We start from the raw sequence: 23,639 nt of genomic DNA on the forward strand, positions 1-23,639 counted from the left end.
ATAGACATATGTAGTATGTATCAAAAACAGGAAGGCATGTCATTATCAAAGGTATAATGTGTAAACTAAGCAGATGCAATTTAACCAAATTGGAAACAATACAAGCTAGACACCATATGCAACATGTAACCACATTTGACAGCGTGAAGTTAAAGCAAGCACCTGGGATGGTTGTGTGTGGCAATTGAGATCATCAACTGCAGAGCTACGTTTACTGTCTCCAACTGCTGACACTGCACCCATTAGAGTGCTAAAACGCTTAATGCTTATCTTCGAATTACACTGGAGCGACTTCTATCTTTTCTTTTCTGCATTCATCAACACCGCGTCAGAGTCTGAAATACCCATGCATAAAAAAGAATAGTGTGAATATGGGTGAAGTGTGTGCACAATTAGTACAGTGTAAAGGTAGCAGATAGCAGGTCGGTGAGAAATAAATGACGAGAGACATATGATAGCTCTACAACATGCATGGCACACTAAATTATTACAGGATTCTATGAAAATAACAGTCGACTGAAAGCAAATAGGTCACTCCATTTTTGCTGCACCGTCTGATGTAGAAAGAACGGGCAGATCGCCTTCATCTACCTCCAGCCAGTCAGTGTTGATGATCTTCCTCGAAATGCCAGCAACCACTGGCCCAGTATTCCTCCCCTGCCTGCGCCCTCCCCTCGACCTCACTGCACGGCAGTGCTTGGCACCGCCCCCCGGCCATCCATTCAAGCCCCGCCGACCTCTAGATCAGGCGCAAGCAGCTCCTGCACCCCACACCCCTATGATAGACACCGATGTGCCGCTTCCCTGGGGAACATGCGGACTAGGTGCTCCGCGCGCCTAAGCAGCTGCTGCTTCTTTTAATTGTGGTTCGACTGACCTTGAATTGAAATCCAAGCGGGCTACTGACCTCTAGCAAAGGTGAAATAGTAAAGGGGAGGAAACCTTGTGCATTTAGTATCACGAAGAAGATGCAGTAAGAAGCGCTCAACTAGTTTCTTTCGTGGGATGAATATGGTGTGAGCGGAGACGTAAGATTTGCACGAATAAGCGAAGAGGAGTACCTCTTTCTGCTGGCAGTGCTGTGTCCTCCTTCTGTTTTTCCAATGATCTTCTTGTGGTTCACCGGAAACCAGAAGTTGTGGAAGACGGTGCAGCCTTGGACGAACCCATGGACAAGTTGTTGAGTGTGGTGCGGTGGGCATCTGTCAGCGGCGGGGAAGAAGATCCGAGGCGACGAACGACGGTGTAGTGGGAACAGCTCCGGTGCGGTGGACGGTTGCGACAGTGGAGTGGTAGCAGTGAGGCGCAGGACGGCGTGGTCGGAGTGGTTCTGGTACGGCGCACGTCAGCATCGGCGTCGTGGAGGCAGCTCTGCCTCGGCTTCAGCTGCTAAGTCCTTGAGGGTGTTGCGGTTGCGGTTGCGTTGGACGACGACGTCGGGGTACCGGCTCCGGCGTGATGGAGGAGGGCGGCGGTGGATTGGCCCCTATGGGGTGGAGGACAGAGGAGGCTGGGGTTTCGCGGCTGGTGGAGAGGGCGTTTTGGTGCCCACGGAGTATGAATGGGGATACGGAGGGAAGTGGGGAACTAAGGGGGAACAATGTTTCAGTTTGAGATGCGCTTGTTTGAAATTTGGGGAAAGTTACAAACTTTGCCCCATCTAAAATTTCGGACATATTGCGGGTTGGGGGTAGGACAGTAATCTCAGGTGTCCCAAATGTGGGCGGGATAGATTTCGGCCGAGCACATGGGTGTTTAGGCACCCACGGCGTATGAATGCTTCTCGGAGGCGGTTGAGACTGGCGTCTTGATGAAGTTATAAATCTACCCCGATTTAGACCTTTGGACATCGGGCCGATAGGCTACATGGGCCAGAGTGAGGACAGTAATTTCCTACCACCAAACATTAGTCTCGCGCGGTTTCGGGTGACCACAGGCCTATTTGGCGCTTCGTTCAATATTTGGGAGCAGAAGCATTAACGTTTTCGGTTCTCTTGAATTGAACTTTCAGGATTTGTCAAACTTCACAAATCTTTAATCTTGAAAATCCTACAGCTACGATTATTTTGGAATGGAGGGGGTATATTTGAATATACATTGTACACGAGTATATATTAAAAAATATGCAACTTACCTCAGTTCATGCATGGTTCCAGATATAATCTCCTTGGTTGCCAAAAAAAGTTAGATATGCGTACGAATATATATAGCATGTTCAAACTCACAACAAAGATTGATGCCCCCTTTTACATCTGATTTACAAATGCCATTATCTCGGGCTCAAATAGATGAATGCACTTCCTATGAATTCGAATCTTCGAAACCCCCTTTATGTTGAATTTGACATGTATTCTATTTCGTAGATAGCAATTTGGAATGTATCGATGCAAGTGACAAATGTATAAAGTGCTTCACACTAACAACATGGAGTGCACTAATTAATGTTTATATATGAATTGCAAAAGCATCCATTGCCTGTATTTCAAACCGCTCTCACTCTATGGATCGATAATATGAAATAAACACATGCACATGCTAGAATTCAATAGAGTATGGGTGTCTGATAGACCGATTTTCGTCCATACACAATTTGCAAAATTCATGATCTCATCCAAAAATAATAATGACATTTATATTTTAATTTAATGCTTAGACCCACCTTTTACACGTAGATGCACTAAGCCTCGGCCCATTCTCACAAACGCATTATATATCTCTCTATCTAACGCATAAGTGCACACACTTTATATGCATCGGAATTTCTGTTTCACACATGCTCACAATCTCTCTCAGCGTGTCGGTTAGTCTCACGCACATGCTCTCTCTGTTTCTCTCTCTCTCTCTGACTACTATGTACTACTCTTTTCATTAATATCAGGTGGAAAACACTATTTCTCTCACATGCATATACACACACACACACACGGTCTCTACTAGCCCTCTATACGCACATATATGTGCCTACGTGTCTCCCGCATGCACATTATCTTTAGGCCCCTCTCGCACACATTGCCCCCCAGACACACCTCTCTCTTAGTAGTTGGAAGATATGATTTCATCATATCATTCGGTAGGATATCCCTGGCTGTTATGCTGGATGGTCATACGAGGCAAAGTTTTACCCTAGTTCGGACCCTTGCAGTTGAAAAAAGAGCCTACTCCTGGTACTATATATTAGTGATAGGGGTGTGTACAAAGTACACATGAATACTATGCATTGTGCGTGTGTGTATACTATCGACAAACTATCCCCCAAGCTTCTGTAACATACTAGGGGCCTAGGGTTACAAATCATATATAGTCGGCTTATCACCAGTGGGGATAGAGTCCTCCGCGACTCTGGTAGCTTCGTGTTGTACGCCGAGTCCTCCACATGGGTCTTCGTATAACGCGTCTTAGTCCAACCTATATGTGGTGCAGGATGGAACCGACCCATGAGTCTTCATGTTGACCCACCACAACTAGAAATGATGTGCCCACCACACCACACATGCAATCGGCCACTAAGAAAATAAGCATATATAATAGTACAACGGTATCTAGCTCACGATACGTCTCCATATTTTGTTGATGACACTGACGGACTTTGCATTTGATGCGTGCTCCGTATTTTGTTGGCGACACTTACGGTCATTGTATTTGAAGCGAAAGCGTGATATGGTCACTGGACTTCAGAATAAGCTCATCACGGTCACCACATACATTTTGTTGTGCTAACCAATGTTTTCTCGAGCCCACCAAGGTTAAAGTCCCGGTGCTCGCATTTACCTTGTGTTAATTTCAATATTTTCCGGCGATGTGCATTCAGTGGGAAGAGACGTTCCACTCGACTACGAGGCACCTATGGTGACTTCGTAAAATCTCAAGATCATATATGCTGGCCCACTCTCTCAAAGGTGCTCATAGGTGTAGGGTCCGCGTGTGTGCGCTTATAGCGGTGAGTGCTTGTGCGTATATATGAGCCCTTGCTTCTGTACCGTGTTAAACAAATACATGTCATGATTATACAGTCACTGGCTCACCCGTACAAGTCCGTATTTTGTTGATGACACAATCAATTGACCAGTCAAACGTTCCACGCGGCGCAACTAGTGTTGCACCATCGGGGTGCGTAACCATGGGGCCCACCTATTAGCCCGTATATGAAAGAAAGAAAATGGTAGTTTGAGTCTGTACTATGTTAATAAAATAGGAGTACATTTTAGGGTGATCATACGGTCACTGGCTCACCATACAGCTCCATAATTTGTTGATAACACGATCAGTTGACCAGTCAAACGGTCCACATTCAGCAGCGCACAATACCATAGGGCCCACCCGTCAGCGCGTATATGATGGACAGGAATGGTAATAAATTAGTGGTCGGTGGGTATTCGAAGTTGTGAGACCTCTGGTTGGGGGGGCGTTGATTGGGCGGTGGGGTGGGGATCGCCGGAGAAAAAGCTCGGCACGGGGGGGGCCTAGAGGGATGGCCGGTGTAGTGGCGGACCGGCGGTGGGGAGTGGTTTCGAGGAGGATGGGGCTACGTAGCGGCGTGGGCTGGCCGTGCCGCGGGGGCCGGCGGTTCGGCCGGTGGTGGCTGGCGGCTCAGTGGGGTGGAGTTTGATGATAAACTGGAGGCCCTTGATTTCGTATCCAATGGCTGGAAAATCTAATGATCAGAGATCAAAAAGTCAGTCGACTAACGTGTAGCCTCACCCCGTACGTACACATGCACACACGCAAGACACGCACCCATGCAGGTGTGCAACACTGACACGTACACATAACATACACACGCACGCATGCTGGCGTGCAACACTGACACGTACACATGCACTCACAAACACACGCACGTACGTACCCATGCATGCAACACTGAAATGTACCCTTGCACGCACGCAACACTGACATGCCTTCATGCATACAGCACACGACGCAAGACACACGCTCAACCTATACGTGCATGCACCCTTTGTTAAGGACATGGATTGTTACGGGTATTAATCAATCTTATCTGTGATAAGCAGAACATTGATGTTTGCAGCGGTCTTTATGAATCACAATGTATCGAACGGGCTATCAACATAGTAGGCTTATCTACATGAAAAAGATGACGTCACACTCAATGAACAATCATCGGTTTATGAAATGCCCGCTTCTGACCGCCCTGGCCCACCAAAGGTTCCTCTGCTATGTGCTGCCTGCGTTGGGTCACTGACATGCAAGCCATGTACCCAAAGAGCCCACACATCAGTCGAAGAACGACGCGGTGTCCTAGGTTAGAGTCGAGGGTGCCACTTGCTGCACGCCCGGCTGAACACGCCTCCTTCCCGCATTCAAACGCCTCCATGAAACCCGCCCGTGTGGAAGCCAAGAAAGACACTCTGGACACATGTCCGTTCATGACCGGGCCGGCATTAAACGCAACGCCGGCCGAGCTCCTCCCGTCCGCCGTCTATTTAATCTCCTATTTAAACGAGGCCAAACGCCGGCCAAGAATCGCACACCTCCGCCGCTCCCCTATCTCCTCCTTCACCATTTTGTCCACTCTTGCAATGGCTTATGAAGAGTAGTTATTCTGCATCCAAGCCAGCTGGGTAGCCCACCGGATACGAGCTATGCAACTCGCTGATCCACCTCCCTCCCCTCGCCTGATGGAGCCAGTTGCCGCCCCAAGCCGGCGCACGGTTCAGCAACTCGCCGCTCCAGGCCAGCTCGACGAGGAGCGGCGCACGAGCGTCGTTGCTGCCGTCCACGCCGCCGCCTCGTACCGCATCTCCCGTTTCTGTGGCCCAGACTTCCATGCCGGTGGCTGCGCCATGCAAGCAGCGACAGAAGTCGGGTGCATGGAGAGCGATGAGTCGGTGGCCAGCGCCTCCGCGTCCGCCACCATCATCAAGGAGAAGTAGAACACGGGAGGCCGCTGCCGCTTGGGTCCCATGAAGGCCACCGCGGAGGCGACAGCGGCGTACACAACAGGTGTCTTGCCGGATCCTTGTGGTGCGAGGACCTTCGTCGACCCCGCATGGGCTCCACGGAAGAGGGGAATGTTAGGATGAACTCAAGCCGGTGCTGCCATGGCGAAGTAGTGGCCGGTGATGAACTTGAACCGGTGTCGGCCACCATCATCTTCGGCATCAGCCAATGATATCAGTTGGGCAGTGGGAAAGCGAGCCATCCTTTGCGCTAAAGCATATACCTCCGGGGCTCCCGGCAGTCCGGTGATCGTGCTGCCGGACATGAGGAACACAAATCAATCGGTGGGCGATCATTTAGGCCAGGTATTATATACATGTGCTGTCCAGAACTAGCACCGCGTTGTTCATTTGAATGTAATGAAATCCGTCATGTTTGTATGAAAATCCGGTATTTTATATGATTTTCGTCGTTGTTATATGAAATATCAGTTTGTCTACATGTTTGCGTGAATTTCGTCCGGTTGGTTGAGTTGCTGTCATAATGTGTGTGACTATGGTTGGATGGCGCAATTTGCGGGTCGCCGGTCGGTCTGCGAGCGGCTCGGGCGGCGTTGTGGGACAAAAAAACACAACTCGTGTGAGCTCGTCTCCAACCTGCGCGCTAGAGGATGCATGAGCGCCCGAGCCATTCCTCGTTCATCGGTGGCAAAGGCACCGGTGGACAAAAGGGCCCCAATATTTTGGCTACCCCAGGCAACATCCAAACAGCCCCTCCCAACATATTCAAATCCCTCGTTCGCTGTGGAATTTTGCCATGTGTTGTTTTCATGGACTAGCAAGATGCCCGTGCATTGCACGGAACATCAAGATGCATTTTTTTACAAACTCCTGCATGCATGCAAGGGATAATTAATGTCCTCCTTTGCTAGTACCACGAGGCAAACACCATAAATATTGCATCGATTAGTGTTAGTGGCCTTGTATATCTGCAAATTGTAATTTTGATAGTGGCCCCTTGTATATAAAAATGGAGGGAGAAAGATGAGAGATAAGGTGAGGAGGAGTGGGGCGTGGTGGTGACTGGTGGTCGGACTGGGCGGAGGCATGGGGATGGACGGCGCATTATGTCTAGGTTTGTATCTCTCTCACACACACCCACGTAGGTGAGGGACGTGCACGAAGAGAAGAGGTGCACGCACGGCACACGTACTCCCATCTCTTTCCCAACCACACCCACGCGGGTACACGATGGAGCTCATTTCTGTACGAAAAGGAAGCCCACGTGGTAATTTGACACGTGTACTAGTTGTCCACTTGGTGGAGGGAGGATCGTCTACCACGGGTGAACAAACAAATTGCGACTTGACGTGTTATGTTAAAAAAGAGGCAAACCATGTGGGGCCTACCTTAGAGGCAAGGCTCTATACACTGGAGTACTTTTGATGTGTCCCATCAACTCGCAGAACAAGGAGAAGCCTGCTTAGTACGCCGTCTCCCCCACCCACGGGCGCGGTGGCTCGCAGGATGAGGTGAAGCTTGCTTACAAGTAGTGGTAGTAGTAGTAGTAGTAGTAGTAGTAGTAGTAGTAGTAGTAGTAGTAGTAGTAGTAGTAGTAGTAGTAGTAGTAGTAGTAGTAGTAGTAGTAGTACTGTACGCCTTACGCCCGCTCCCTCGCCCACGCGCGCGGTGGCTCGCAGCACGAGGAGAAAATTTTACTACTCCCTCCGTTTACTCCTCGTCCCTACTACGTACCTTGGTTAGAGAGATTATCATATTGTTTGGAATATATATGTCTTTAGTACTCCCTCCATTTACTTATACAAGGCCACTATAAAAAAATACATTTTGCATCTATACAACGCCACAAATAGTAATCGAGACAAAAGTTACTACTCTCTCCTTTCCAGTTTATGTCTCAATTTTAAAATCTCTCCAACCAAGGTAGACGGTGAGTGGTCGAATTAATTTCGTAGTTTGCACAAGTAATTAGTACGCTCGTTTTTCTCAAGAAGTTATGTTTACCGAGGCATTAATTAGGACGAATGCATGAATGACCATTAAATTTCCATGAACTTCTACATGCATTGGTGACTTTCCTCTTGACACTGCTTGCATCGGGTGATCTAACGCACCTTGAAATCCAACATGTAATGGTACTACTAGTAGTAGTAGAATTGAGACTTATCAAACAGAAAACGAATGTTTTTTAGATGAGCCCTATAAACCCTAGTGGGTACGTACTCCGTAAAAACAGATTTTTCCAAAACTAAGTCGCTCCCTTTCATGAATTATGTACTTCCTGTCGCCGACATGTGGGACATATAGCAACCGGGTCGACGTGTCAAGCACCAAATAACAGTGCAGAATAGCAGGGGGACGCACCCCACTCATACCGGCCCAGTAGTAGTAATGAGCAATGAGACGTCAAATCACAATGCCGCACCTTCCCAGACGGACGAAGCAACCATTATTTCACACTTCGGTTCGCCATCATCTCAAACCACGTAGTATTGCTTCTGCCTCAAGAGGGACACGTGCATCGCCTTGGTACATCATGACACGTGGGACCGCATGACAGGCCATGCTTCCCCGCCGATCGCTCGGTAAAATCACCTCATTTTTACTATACTTCCTCTGTATCGGTTTACTACATGGCATGCACGTCGTTCTAGGTTGAGAATTTAACTGGCTATATATGTGATGAACAGTACTCTAGCCTTTTAAAAAATGTATACTTTTGTACAGTAGTAGTATCGATGGATTGCACCATGGAGCAAAAATTGAAAATAAAAAAAGGTGGTACATATAGAGAGCGCTCGTCGCCAAATTATGCATATAGTACTATTAAAAAAGCTAGTACATGCTTAATTAGGGTGCTAAATTCTATTAAAGAAATACTAGTAGTATGTACATACTGAAGAGTTGAAGTAACAAGAAGAAACATAACATAGTTCTGCTGGGGGCTCAGCACAACACACCCCTCAAATTAAACTAAGCACGCCTGAAATTAAACTATGCAACTAATCCGGTAGACACTGCATTAGAACCACCATGAGCAACGATACTGACACCTTACTCACTCGGAGTCCTCGTCCACGTCCTCGACTTCGTCTTTGTCCCTCTTCCTCTTGGCCGATACTTCTTTGCTTGAACCGCACACTTGGCTCTTACTCTTCATCCAACCCTTGTAGATATTGAAACAAAGGTATCCATCCATTGCAGCGTAGTGGATGTGGTCTATATCTAGTACATTCCTCTGCCATGCATGATGATGAAACGTGTAATGAGGTTTCTCCAGTTTACGGTACGAAGGATGAACCATGGCTCCTGCCAGGGTCAGCATTGAAGGCTGGCCACCGGAGGGCAGCAACTGATTCTTCTAGAGGTCGAAGGGGTTGCCTACAACGAGGCCTATCCGACCCAGGACTTCTTTGTCGTTCCTAAAGTCTACAGTAACGAATTTGACTAGGTTGCTCTCGAGGAAGTTCTTAAAATCCAGGCATTCAACGTCGGCATGGCATATGTGGTAGACCAAGCATAAGTCATGCACGCAAACCTGGATCATGGCGGGCTTCTTCCTATCTTCATCCTTTAGATCCTTCTCTCATCCCAGGACTGTGGTGTACTCAACATCTAGCCCAACGACCCACTCATCATCTGACTTTTCGAACATGTGTCTGAAGTGAGAAAGGCATCCTTTCACCATCGCGGAAGAACGGGTGTAGATGACGTCGAACTCATCACTGGTGATGGTTCTAACCTTGTACTCACCGCCGATCATGGAGATTTGGGACGCCATGGATTGGGACGAGGGTTAAGATTAGTGGAACTGCCGTAATGTGAAAAGGACGAGACAATTAGGAGCGAACCACCGTAGTATTAAAGGACGTGCTGGGACGAGTAGGAGCGAACTGCCAGCATGCGAATGGCAGGGTAGTGGCTTTCCATTCTCCCATGATACAGGCTTCCGAGAGCCCTTGGATCTGAGATCGAACGGTTGCATGGCGTGATTCTAGACCTATGGGTGGATATCCTATCCTGGAGGGTTATTCTGCAATTTTTCAGCAACTTAGCATGCGACCGTTTGATTTTAGATCCAAGGGCTGCCAGCAGCCCGTATCATGGTCGCGCCTACCACGACCATCGCGTCGCTCGCACGGTCGCGCCCTTGGAGATTTAACATGGTGCATTAGGCTATCTGATGTTGGCATGTCATACATAGTCATCACTTAGTCACTCATACTACAGCAAGGTTAGGTATAAGGTTGGCTATAAGTGTTTTTTTTTTACTTCTCTCTATCTCTTTCTTCGTACTCCCTCCGTCCCATAAAATAAGAATGTTTTTTACACTAGTGTAGTGCCAAAAACGTTCTTATATTATGGGACACAGGTCACAGGGAGTACTAGTATTTATTGCATTTGCCAATGAGTGACCTCTTCTAGTGAAATGGTGTGCTTATTAGTTTTTTGTTGCTAAGTTTGCTTCATTTAATTAGCTATAGACTCAAAATTGTCTTTTGACCTAGGTACACGCGCTTAGCACCATTTCTTCCTTGGGTCACCAAACTAGTCTCTCTCTTCTTGATTAACTTGCCACATCAGACTTTATGCCTATGTGGCAAGCTTCGCACCTGTAGGAGCAAGTAAGTACAATAGTGCGCTTTACATGGCATTTTTGCATATGTGGAGGAAAGAGAGGCAAGGAAAAAGTGGAGAAGTGGGCTCTCATGCAAGAGCCAGCCTCTACTACATGGTGGAGCATTGGGAGAGGCACCTGCATGGAGGTGGTCAGGAATCGGGAGACTCACGCCGGTCATAGCACCGCAGTTAAAATGATAATGGCAAGTCAAATCACGGGCCCCCACCTATCCAGCAGTAACTCGCTGTCAAATCACACAGCCCTACGTTTGCAGCAGCCTACTCCCTCATCTTCTCGCGTCTCTGTCGAACCGACTAGGCGGAATTGCCCCGCTTACCGCGCAGGAAAAGCCCCGCCCTTGACTTTTAAATACAACTATGTCCGCTTAAGAATCCAATGATATACTTCTTGTGACATAGTAACTCATATTTAGTAAGTCAAATGGATGACCTAGAACTACGTGCACACCCTATAAACCGAGACGCCTAAAAATAAAAACCCGAGATGGAGAGGGTAGTTCAGCACGTATCTTTCTAGATCAATATAGTCATGATTCACCAAGGAGCAAAACCAAGTGGTAGGCTGCTCCTGTTGTGTTGGCGTAGCAACTCAAGCATGGTCAGTCTGCACACGAAATGGCGACACACTTAACAGGACCCCTTTGGCCGAGATGTGGCTCATCCACCGTCTTGTTCCACGTGCAATGCACCAAATTACAGTTTGGAGCAGCGGTTGGAATTGGAGGCACCCCGGTCGTAACGCCGCAGTAGTAGAAAATGAGTGATGAGGGGTCAAATCACAAAGCCCCACCTTTCCCACATTAAGCTGGATGGATGAAGCAACCATCATTTCACTCTAGGGTGCAAGAGCATAAAGAAAAGAGAAAACAATGATGCATGCGATAGCTACCTAGGGCACCCTAGGGTAGGGGTCTCCACTACAGATCCTTTTGTTTGAAAGCGCCTCCACTACAAATCGGCTTCTCCCTTGTCCTCTTGAAGAAAATCGATGATGAGTGCGGCGGTAGGGTTTGTAGGAGTACTATGGCGTGCGGGGCCACGTCGTAGTAAACGGGTTTGAGTCGACGTATTAAATATGTGTGGGCCGCTTGGTTTTACAGGAACGAGGCAGCATTTTGGGTTCGGGGACCAATGGAGATATAGTATATGTACAAAAAATTGTGGATGTAGGTTCGACCGAAAGGAAATGATGCATGGGCCCTGCATTTTGATATACCCGGGGCCGCGTGAAATTTGCTACTCTACTCAAAACTAGTAAGCTACACATGCATTGAACGCATGAGATTTCGAAACCAAATTATGAATAAATACACACTATAGCATGTAAAGCTTTGAGTCATATATGCATGATGTATATGTTCGTTTAGTTCTTATAGTTCGTCTCCTTCAAAATCAATTAGTTTTATAAAAATGTTAAGATTCATGGGGTTGTGCATTGTAAAGCGTAAAGTAAAAAACAAATAATGGAAATTCATTTAGAAAAAAATCAATTATGATACAGGAGATTCTAGAACAAAGGAGAAGTGCTTGTGTTTTGAGGTTTGTGCATTATGCTTAAGTTCAACTATGGAGTCTTCTAAATTGTACACGTGGCAGATCTGGTGGAATGTTGATGATATCCAACGGCCAGTAGTGCTCGGATTTTCCATCTCTGCACTGTCGGATTAGCTTCATCCAACGACCATCTTTCAAAGTTATTGGCACACTATATAGTTCTTGTGCCATAGTTGCATGTTTTGGAAAAAAGCTACTAGTGGGTTATACTATCTATTTAGGAATAGAAGATGTATACATGGAAGTTGTAGGGAAAGAGATGACATGGAGCATCACAATTCCTATGAGTAGGGATTGGAAAAGAGGTGTCATTTGGTTCACATCATAGGAACTTTTCTATTGAATCTAGAGATGACATGTATCTCAATTCCTATGAGGAGGGATTAGAAAAGAGATGTAATTTGGTTCATATCATAGGAACTTTTCTATTGAATATGCGCTAATGTTTATTTTCCTTTGAAATTAAGGAAGTATAGGAATCCATTCATATGAACCAAGTGGCTCTAAAGCTATAGAAATGATATCATGTTTATTTCCTTTGAAATGTGGAGTATATGATTCTATTCCTATGAACCAATTGGCTCTAAAGGAAAAAATCCTATAAAAATCATATCATATAGAGTTCCTATGATATTCCTCGACACTAAAGGATGGTTGAAATTGCTGCGGGTGATACGATGGTCTTTCTTTGTAGACTCGTCACCCATCTTTATAGTTACCTCTCGAAGATGAATGAAATGATATATACAGGGTATTCTACATGTGCAATTTGGTACACGAAAACTCAGTAAAAGTTTGCGAGGTTCGAATTTTCAATAAAGTTATATGCACGGCATTTCGGAACGGAGGGAGCATACCTCAGTTGCTAACACTCACGTGGAAGATTTGTATGTAGGAGGAGTGGATGTTTTGTTAAATGACATGGCAAAACTGACACTGTCGGATGCCGATCTAACGGTTCTTACGGCGTTTGTCAGGAAAAGGCTTGTGGCGAACGTTTGTCGGATAATGATTTACGGACACATGCATTGCATTGATACGCCCCCCCCCCCCTCTCTCACGCACATGCACGCTCACGAGTCACGACTCTCCCTAGTCCTCTCGCAGACTCGCACGTCGCACCCACCGTCTATCTGCAGGTAGATGTCACACACATATGTGCTCTCCCCCCCTAGAACTTCTAAAAAACAAAAGACGTCACGCACATTTTATTTTAGCTCACACGTCACACACTTATACTATTACTCTTGCGGCGAACATTCTTTGGGCATAGTATATTGTACTCTCACAAAGAGAAGCGGTGCACGCATGCACTAGTTCTCTCGCACCCACTCGCGGGTACACGTAGGAGCGCATTTTTTGAAGCTGGTACAACAAAATCACTCCACTATATATATAAGCAGGAGCCTTAGCGCTTGCTTTACTAGGGTTCCTCTCGTTCACTCTCTCATGCTATCCAGATCTAAGCAAGACATAGGTGGCCACACTCTCTCTCAGCTCACGGCTGGTCACAAATCCGGTCGGACAACCTCGACCGGGGCAGGGGTGTAGGTGCATCGTTCACGCTATCGTCAGCAGCGAGGGAGGAGACCAACGGTTGCCCGCATGTCCCGATCGGCGGCCGTGTCATTCTCTCCGAGAGAGCGCCGGCTCGGGAGGGCCTCCGACCCCTTCTTCCTCACTGCGGTATTGTGGCCAAGATGCGGCCTCCTGACGCCGTCTTTGCCACATGCCGTCAACCCTCAGGTATATATTCCTTCGAAACAGAACACCTGCCTTGCTCTACTGCCCCAGCTCCCTTCGTGTCGATCTTTTTCTACTTCCGTCCGCTGTTCCAAAGCCACCTAGACTTTTACTATTATTAGAGGTAAAGCTAGTTCATACAGTCGACTCTAAGAGTTGGTTCAAACAGGGAAGAAAGAGAGAAAGCTGTAGCATGAATCTAGGACTTGGTTCTAAGAGGAAATGGGGAAAGTAGTAGATACTGGCTACCCAACCAGTCTCTTGGTTGAAAATACGAAGAAAGAATGGTGGATGGCGAAGGGTGGGGGGAAGTGGACCTATCTCTTGGTTGAAAAAGGAAAGAAAGTGACGGGTGTTGGGGGACAAGCAAATGAGAATGAGCGGGTCTAGATTTCCTGTGCTCACATAGGAAAATGTCGCCGAGGAGATAAAAAATGGGACAAATGCAGACATGATGCCTGAGTGTTTGCCGCTCTCGGCAGCCACATCTGCCTCACCACTTTATGCCCCTGCTGTCCCTACGCCCATACCGCTACTGTTAATGTAAAATCACATGAAGCATTAAGCAATGCCACCTAATGTCACTATAAGTAATGGTCTAGTGACGTCGATAAATTGAAGCAATGCCACCACCATTTTATGAAGTGCTTCCATCTTGCTTTATTTCCCATGAATTGTGTTTTCGCAGTTACACTTAAATCTCACACCACTAACATTGCTTCATCCCATTGGAACTGCACAAATTTGATTGCACATTTACTGACCATGTGCTACTCTCATGACAGTAATACTAATGCTATTGTTCTACATGTTAATCTAGTGGCATTTTTGATGTGATGTGATGCTACTTACTTAAGGGAATCTTCATACTATCAATCTAGTGCCAATTTATAACTCAATTAGATGTTGTTGTTAATCATACGCCACTGCAAATATTGTCACTGTTTAAATAACCGTATTTCATATTTGCGCAAACAGGGATGTCTATCTCCATATCGTTTCGGGATGTCTGTCTTCGTATCGTTTCTACCCGCGCAATCAAAAGCACACACCTCAGTTTTAGTACAACTGCACAAAATGAGATGGCTATCCCTCGTTGCCGTTGTCTAACCTCCCGTCTTCAAGGTATTCCTACACTGGTAGTAACTAAGTAGAATGGACCAACGCAATCTAAAAGAAGCTGATTCGTACGTTTTATTTCCTGATTGCAGTGCGAGGTACGAGCGAAAACAACTGCATCCTAGTCCGGAATGCACTTTCTACCAGTTCATCCATGGACCGAGGACTAGCTGGCACGGCTACACGGCGGTTTTTTGGACAGGTGCGCGGACAAGAGGCATTGTGGTCTGCTTATTTCTACAAATAGCGGTGCTTAAATTTAGTGCAATGCACAAGAATTTCACCGGGTCAGTACACTGCATGGTTCAGTTCAGCATTCCAGTTGAGACCACAATTATAATTGGTTATTCTGGAATGAGAGAACCTAACCCTGGGTGGTGGCAACAAGAAAAAACCAGAGTGAACTCCAGGAAATTTAAGCCTGCCGGGAGGCCCTTTGCTCAGAGAAGCCTTGCTTGTTTTTTCCTAATTTGTAAACCTCTCACAACCTTGTCTTTTGCTGTGAACTAGTATATGTTTGTTATGTTCTATGAATCATTGAGATGTATTAAAATTGCTTAAATTATGCTTTTCAAGTTTTTTATGAAGACGAGTTTAATGTGAGTGTTCCACATGAGCGTTTGGACTAGCGTGTGAATGTTTGGAATTTATTACATTGTGGCCTCAGTTAACTGCATGAACCACGTGTAACAAGATACATAGTTGCTTATATGTCAGACAGCAGATTGTTGATTGTAGCTGGTCGATAGCCTAGTGTTGAAGCAAGCTGAGCCAATGTGTCGTGTTTTTGCACAACTGCTTACAAGTGGGGTAGCACCAACAGTGTTTACAAGTACTTATGTATACGTTGGCGCACAGTTCTTGAACGACTGCTCTATTTCATCAAAACACACACTGCTCGTATGATAAATCGTGACATCTTATGTCTTACCATGCCATATTCATGAAAAAAACTAGCGAGGACGCATCTGTTTCGGTAACAATTTCGATGGTTCTCACATGATTCACGGGCACACAAAAGTAGCAGCAGTTCCCATAGACAATTCAAACAGAGTACTAGCCCAGGGTCGAAACAGCAAGGTTCGGATAATTAGACACAATCCAAACTACTATTAAACACTAGCTGGGGCAACTATTTCATGCCTTGATCTAATTTGGGCTGGACACAAGACGGACCTTGCCTATGAACATCATCGAGGACGTCCCGCATCAGCTCAATCCTTGAACCTTCATGAAGACAACATTGTGGCCTTGCCACTGATAAAACTTGTTTGTGGAGGCATGCCACGTCATCTTCCTGCGTAAGCTTGACAAGAACAGTATGCCTCACAAACGAAGGAGTAGCTTTGAACTTCTTGTGCTTCAGTACACCCTGGACAACACGCCTGACAACAGTGAGGCTGGAATACAACTCTTCATTGGTATAACCGCAAATGGCTTCCAGGATACAACAGATTAAGAACTCTGTTTTCCCAGTGCGTATATTCAGGTCATCCGCCTCATAGGCGAGTGACATGTACAACCACACAAACCTTGTCTGCATCAGGGCTCTAATTGAAGCAGAAACAAATTCTGAATTACTTTTTAGTATAAGAAACACAAGTTATTTAAACCACTATGTATAGCATGGCATCGAAGCTAACAAAATTTTGCATTATTAATCACCGCCATACTTAGATGAAAACCACAATCGAGATCGGCAAAGAAGAAAATCACCTTGGGTAGCTCAGCGGGGGGGGCACATCCTCGAAGGGGGAAAACTGCTCCTGCAGTGCCACGGGGGATGTAACCTCAAACGGGGCGTTGACCATCTCAGTAGTGGCCGTGAGCATATCTGGGGTCGGCTCGGTGGCTGCCTCCATCTTCTTGGAGCTGTCTATCTCGTGGGGATCAGCCTCCCGCGTATGCTCTAATACCGGAAAATCTTTGCCTAGTTCTCCTTGGTCCATCATGAAACTGACGAATACTAGGAGACCACTGAAAGGAAAACATAATCGCAATGTCAATGAAACAAAAAAGAGAGTGAGGATCGGTTACTGCTTTGCAAAAGTTCTTTTTTTCTCTGAACGGAAAATATACCAACATCATGGATCCGCTTACCTTCCCTTCGTTGGGAGAGAAGAACAGTGGCAGATGCGAGTGTTGCCTTTCTTGAAGACGGTGAGGGAGAAGGGGATTTAGCGAAGAGTGAAATGATGGTTGCTTTGTCCGTCAAACTTAGACTATGGGGAGGTGGGGTTTTGTGATACGACGGCTCGTTACTGCCGCGCTACGACCGGGGTGACTCTCCGCCTGCATACTGCCTTCTAATTTGGTGGATGGCATTTGGGCCCGCGCGCTGCATGGCCCGCATGTCGGTGAACAAAAGTTATAACGGCATTCAGTAGAGGGAGACGTTTCAATGACCTAGGAGGAGCCAGAAGCGGTAGAGTGTCTCCACTGTACTATAGTAATTGTTTTCTGGGTAGCTGTAGAGTGTCTCCACTGTACTAGTAGTAATTGTTTCTCTCGGCCCAAGACAAAACAGCCCATCCACATTAGTAAATAGTAAAATCAATTCAAAAGCCCATTTATTTACAGAATGAGAGGCGCTACCCACACCCAGGCACCCAGCACACCGCCCCCCACCCAAAAAAACCTGGGTGCTCTTCTTCCTCCTCACTCCCACCCACCTCACGTCAGCTCGCTCCACTCGTACCCCCAAATTCCTCACCTCACTCCTACAAAAAAAAACCAGCTCCCCTTCTTCCTCACTCCTACAGAAAACCACCAGCTCCCCTTCTTCTTCACTCGCCACTTACAAACTAGGCTCGTCATTCGTGTACTCTTGCTCAAATCTGTGAGCATGATGCGATGCCCTCGAAGAAAATGGAGTCGGCTGACCCCAGCGCCAAGAAGATGGAGGCTCCCGCCAGCAGCGACGCCTGTTGCAGATCCTGCACTCGGCAGCGCGGGGAGAAGCGGCGACCCCTCCCCCACCGAATCCCAGGAACCCATAGAATCTCGGGTGGACCGCATCAGCGATCTCCCGGACGCCATCCTTGGGGAGATCATCTCGCTCTCCCCACCAAGGATTGCTGCCGCCACCCAAGTCCTCTCAATTCGGTGGCGCCCTTCTATGGCGTGTCGTGGCCCCTTAATCTGACTATTCGTCAGCTATCTCTCTTCAATGATTTTGAAATCCCCAGAGCCATCATCTCCTCCCACCAGGGCTCCGTTCAAAGCCTCTGCATCCCGTCATGCTACCTGAGCAAGCATACCATGCCCTGCACGGTGGACACCTGGCTGAAATCCCCTGAATTCACAGAACTACAGCTGCTTGAGTTCTACTATTCCCTTGGAAATCACATACCACATACCGAACGCCATGAACTTGTGCCCTCAGCACCGATGTCCATCTCGCGGTTTTGCTCCTCTCTCCACACCACCACCTTTGTGCTGTGCTACCTACCAGACAATCTGGTACTAAACCTTCGACTCCCATTTCTCAAGAAACTTTCACTTGTGCGGGTTTTTATATCGGAGGCCTCATTGCACAGCATCATCCACTCTAGTTGCCCTGCCCTGGAGTGCTTGGTGCTTGTTTTCACAGTTAGAATCGGTTGTCTCCAAATAAAGTCGCCTAACCTTGTAAGAATTGGAATTTATTTTGAAGGAAGGCAACTCATCATCCAAGATGCCCCTTCACTTCAAAGGTTGATCCTTGATTCTAGTAATTCACCATTGCAAATAATCGGTCTCTCTGCGCCTAAACTGGAGACATTGGGTGTAATACATGATCTCTGTGCTCATTTCAATATGGTGTTTGGCTCCATAGTTCTTCAGGTACTTTATATTATCGTCTACACTTGTAACCATAAGCTGCATTTTAAATTTCTGCACATAAGTTATATATCATCTTGGAGTACACATTTTGTACTAATATTATGTTCTATGCTCAATGAAGAGTTTCTCCATGGATGGCCTATCAATGGTGCTGGATTCTGTCAAGATCTTATATATCCAAATGAATAGTTTTGATCTGAACAAGATTATTGGCTTGCTACAATGCTTTCCATGTCTGGAGAAGTTGTATATAAAGGTGATAATTTCACGCACATTGGAAGCCCGCATATAGTGTACTAGAATTAACCATTCGGCTGTTGTCGTGGTTCTAAGTCTGACAGTAGAATGGGGGGTAAGTATGGAAAGGCAAGGTCCTAGCTATGGAGTAGTTTGTACACACGGGTGTTTAGCGAGTTCAGGCCCTTCATCTGAGGAAGTAACAACCCTACGTCTCGGAGCCGGAGGCGGTCGACTGATCTCTGTGTATATGAGTTACAGGGGTGCGAACCCTTCTACCAGTGGAGGGGGTGGCTTATATAGAGGGCGCCAGGACCCCAGCGCAGCCCACGTAGAGGAGGGTTAAAGTACATTAAGGCTGGGCGTTACTGTAACGCCCTACATAAGTGTCATCATGACCATTAAGACTATTCAATTACAGACCGTCTTGGATGCAGAGTAGATCCTGAACTTCTGATGGTCGAGTGCATCTTCATGGTCGAGTGTCTTCTAGCTAGTCGAGTGGAGTCTCCCTGGTCGAGTGGAACTTCTCTTGGTCGACTGGAAGGTAGCTTCGTATGATGATGTCCTGGGCCATGGTATCCTAGATAGGTCCATGACCCTACCCTAGGTACATAACCTCATCAGCTGTTGCTCTTTTGACACTCTTATTTTAGACCCTAATTGTTTTCAATCTTCATGTCTATTTAGGCAACAGGACGGGGTAAGAAAGTATGACCAATCGGTGGATTCGTAAGCATCGGGATTTTCTCACTTCTCATGAGATTCAATTGAAGACAATAACGCGTAGAACGATATGTAGCCAACCGTGCAAACACTAGATTTGTCACATTCTTCCTATTGAATGTGAGGTTACTATTGTCCATCAGGCTTAAGTTTATCAGCAGCATGGTTTTGACGGATGGGTATGTCGAAGAGCAAAAAAAAAGGAGTTTCAGGTGGGAAAAAGAGCTTCTGAACATGCCGGGCTTCTATTTACAACATTTTGTGGTCATAATCCAGTAAATTTTACGACCCAGGATGTTCCTTCAATGGACCTGACCGACCCATTTGACTATGACTACCGAAAACAGTGCTGGAGTTAGATGTTGTTGCCCTTTTCAACCTGGGTTTTTTTGTAAACCTGATGAACAATTAACCCTCGTGCTTTTGTACAGTTTGTAAGCTGGAGTTAGATGTTCCTGCCCTTTTCAACTCGGCTGTGACTGTCATATTTTCTTTGAAACAAGGCAAATGGCTTGCCATTCGTTTAATTTAGAGTGAAATATTGTAACAAATTCCAACCAAGGGAAATAACATCACTCTCGCCGGCTGCTTGAGCTCACTGTCCATTACAGAAGCCAAGTGATTAGCCCCCACCAGCACCCACAAACTTATTTCGAACTAGCACATCAAATGGGCTATAATTTTCATAGGAAAGGCTGCATGACCGTGACAGATTTGGATTCTGACATTTGGGACCGCCGCAGGAAATAGTCTATCCAAGGTGCTGTCGACTTACTAGCCAGTCAACAAACGATCTGCCTACCAGCCGTTCGATTGACATCCAACATCTGTCGTGTATCTTCTATCTCTTGTTCTTCTTCCTCCAGCCGCCCAAACCAAACCACCCCGTCGGCTCCGCCTGCTCCCGCCTCCCATGGCTGGCTGCGCCTCCACCGCCTACCGTACGTACCCTCCAACTTTGGCTAGTCCCTCCCTCTATTCCCCACACGTCCTGTTATTCTGCCGGCGATGTCAGCCCCAACACGCACCCGCACCCGAACCAGTCAACCTCGTACTCCCCTCTACCTGCAACTGGACCGGGCGCATCTTCCACGGCCTCCTGTTCATTCCGTCCGAGGCCTCGCCATCGTCCTCCGCCTTAGTTTGCCCAGAAATGGGTTGTACATTTTTAAAACACATCAAACCGGGAATTAGTTTCAATTTTTTTCATTACAAGATTTCAAATTCCATGATTTTTATGCATGGAAAATTATTTGGATTTTATATTTAATAAATTATTTTTCAAAATAGTTTTGAATGTTAATCGATATTTCTGGATTAAAAACAGTTGACCGCACCGAAATATGCAAAATTTCGTATACTTTTTTAACCGTGGCCACAAATATGGGGGTGTAATGCTAACAAAAAAGATGAGTGGGCTCCAAAACAATTCTTAGAATTAGCAAATGGGTTGTACATTATTAGAAATAATGGCAGATGGGATGTATGCTGTTTCCACAAACTTGAGGCTGACTTGCGCTCCTATTTCATTAGCCCCCGAATGGATCGAGGTTCGAGTGAGGAAGGAGTTGATGATTTTCTCCGACTAATTTTCTACGTTTTATTTGTCGTATCTTGGATCAGCGATCTTCTTTTCGATGTTGGCGTCGACTTTTACTTCAGTCGCCTTGATCCATTCTTATCTTTTTTGAGTGAACTTTTGAAACTCTGGTGAACTCCCGAGCGACGGATCGCGGGAAGGATATCGCCTGACAGATTGATCTGCTGTTAGCGGATTTGCGGGATCTGAAATTTGGAAGCGCGCGAAGCAGGGCGATCCGCGGCAATCAGGCGGGATAAGGCATGGACGCCTCTTCTGCGCCGCCTTTTTTCTCCACGTATCGTACGTGTGTGTGACTATTCGGGATGTGACAGATCTGCTCGGACCCACTCGTCAGCCACTCGGAAGTGCCCCTTATATAAAGCGTCTCGGGGATGAGTTTTTGAACAGTGCCTCCCCATCTCTTCTCTTCCTCTCTGCCTGCCGCCCATGGCGCCTGCTCCTACCTCCGCCTATCACCTCTCGAGCGTTTCCGCGGATAATGGTGAAGAAGACGCGGCTCTAGAGCCGCGGAAGAAGGCGACGACGACGGGCAAGCGAAGGGCAGAACCGTCCAGTCGGGGCGGATCTCGCGAGGTCCCGCCTGCCGAAGGGTTGGGTCCAAGGGGATTGGATCCGCTCGACCATCACTGAGAGGACCTTGACGACCTGGCCAATGAGGGGTTGATCCCTCCACGGGTCAGCGAGGCTCCCGGGGCGAGTGTCAACCGCAGCCGCAGGAGGGTGAGTGCGTTCCTTAGCCACTCACGTAGATCGTGGTTTTTTCTCTGCCGCCGAGTGTGTTCTTCCGTGGGTTTCTGAATTCTTTGGGGCGCAACTCCACCATTTCAATCCCCAATTCCATCGCCATCTTGCTGCCTTTGTGTCCATGTGCGAGAACTTCCTGGGTTGTCGACCGCACTTGGGTCTCTTCAAGCACATATTCACCTGTCGGTCGCAAACAGTAAAAAAGGCAAGTCCGGTGATGATAGGACCAAGGTTATTCAGAATGTGCAGGGGTCTTGGGATTCAGTTGAGGAACAAGAGCACTCCCGACCATGACCCTTCCTGAGTCGGTTAGAGGGTGGCAGTCGACTTGGTTCTATTGCCAAGACCAGTCGACGCCAGGCAGTCGACTGGTCTCCCTCCGTTCTCCATGGACCGAGTGACAACGCTCGTTCTCTCTGAAGTGCTCTGAGGAGAAAGCCGAGGTAAAAATGTTGGTGGAGCGCATGGTCCAACTCGTTCGGGACGGAGTGACGGGCATGGGATCTTCTGAGTCTTCCTTAGGCGGCGCATCCAACCGCTCCAGTATCGAGGCCACCCGATGTGGCTGTACTGGGTACCGAAGACACCACTCGGTCCATCCAGAGGCAGTCGACGACGCCACGCTGGAGAGGTGTGGTGACCACCATCACAGGGAACAAGGGACAACCTCGAGGAGCGAGGATGGATCCCGCCACTCGACTGTACCTATACGCCGGACCAAGGTATGGCGCTTATCTTCGAGTGTAATTTTGTTTTATCCATCCTGCTTTTGTTGTGAACTGATCGAGTGATTTTCATTTTGCTTTGTTGGCTTCTCTGACAGGTCACCACTGAATTGTACTCGATGCCCAATGGGGCGCAGACGCCGACTGAGGAGGAGGAAGGAAGCGGGGGCGAAAGCCCGGAGAGTGGGATTCGGATGCTGACGATGACGACGAGGAGTGACGACTCTAGTGAGGAGGAAGAAGAGGAGGAGGAGGAGGAAGTTGCACCTCCCCGCTCGGAAAGACGCTCGAAGCTTGTCCATGATCCAGCGACTGAGCGGGGTAAGGGGTCGCGACCGCTTCCCAGTCAACCAAGCGCCCTCGGACCACTTCTCCGGCGCCGACTAAGTAGGCTCCGAAGCAATCTCGGTGGCACGTCGAGCCTGCAAAGGTCTTGCCAAAGATGAAGATGGGATCCCCACTATCTCAGGGTAATGGTAGTTTTTGAGCTTTCCTGTTTCAATGAACTTGTTCTTGGTCGACTCATGGGACCAATCGATTGACTTTTGGAACTACAGCGCTGCTACTTCCGATACTTCGGCCAAGCTGAAGACCACGAGATGGAGGATGCTGCTACCTCGCAACCTGGTATGATTCTTGTGATGCCGTTTTCAGTCGATTGACTTATTGTCTCTAATTTTGATTCTTTCTGCAGCTTCATCTAACGTTGTTATTGACCTTCCTGACGACGACGACGAAGAACCACCGAGGCAAAGGAGGAGCAAGAAAACGCCTGCTGGCAAGGCGACTCGAGATGTGCCAGCA

Source organism: Triticum aestivum, chromosome 6B, assembly GCF_018294505.1.
Source record: "Triticum aestivum cultivar Chinese Spring chromosome 6B, IWGSC CS RefSeq v2.1, whole genome shotgun sequence".
In the NCBI taxonomy this organism is placed as follows: domain Eukaryota; kingdom Viridiplantae; phylum Streptophyta; class Magnoliopsida; order Poales; family Poaceae; genus Triticum; species Triticum aestivum.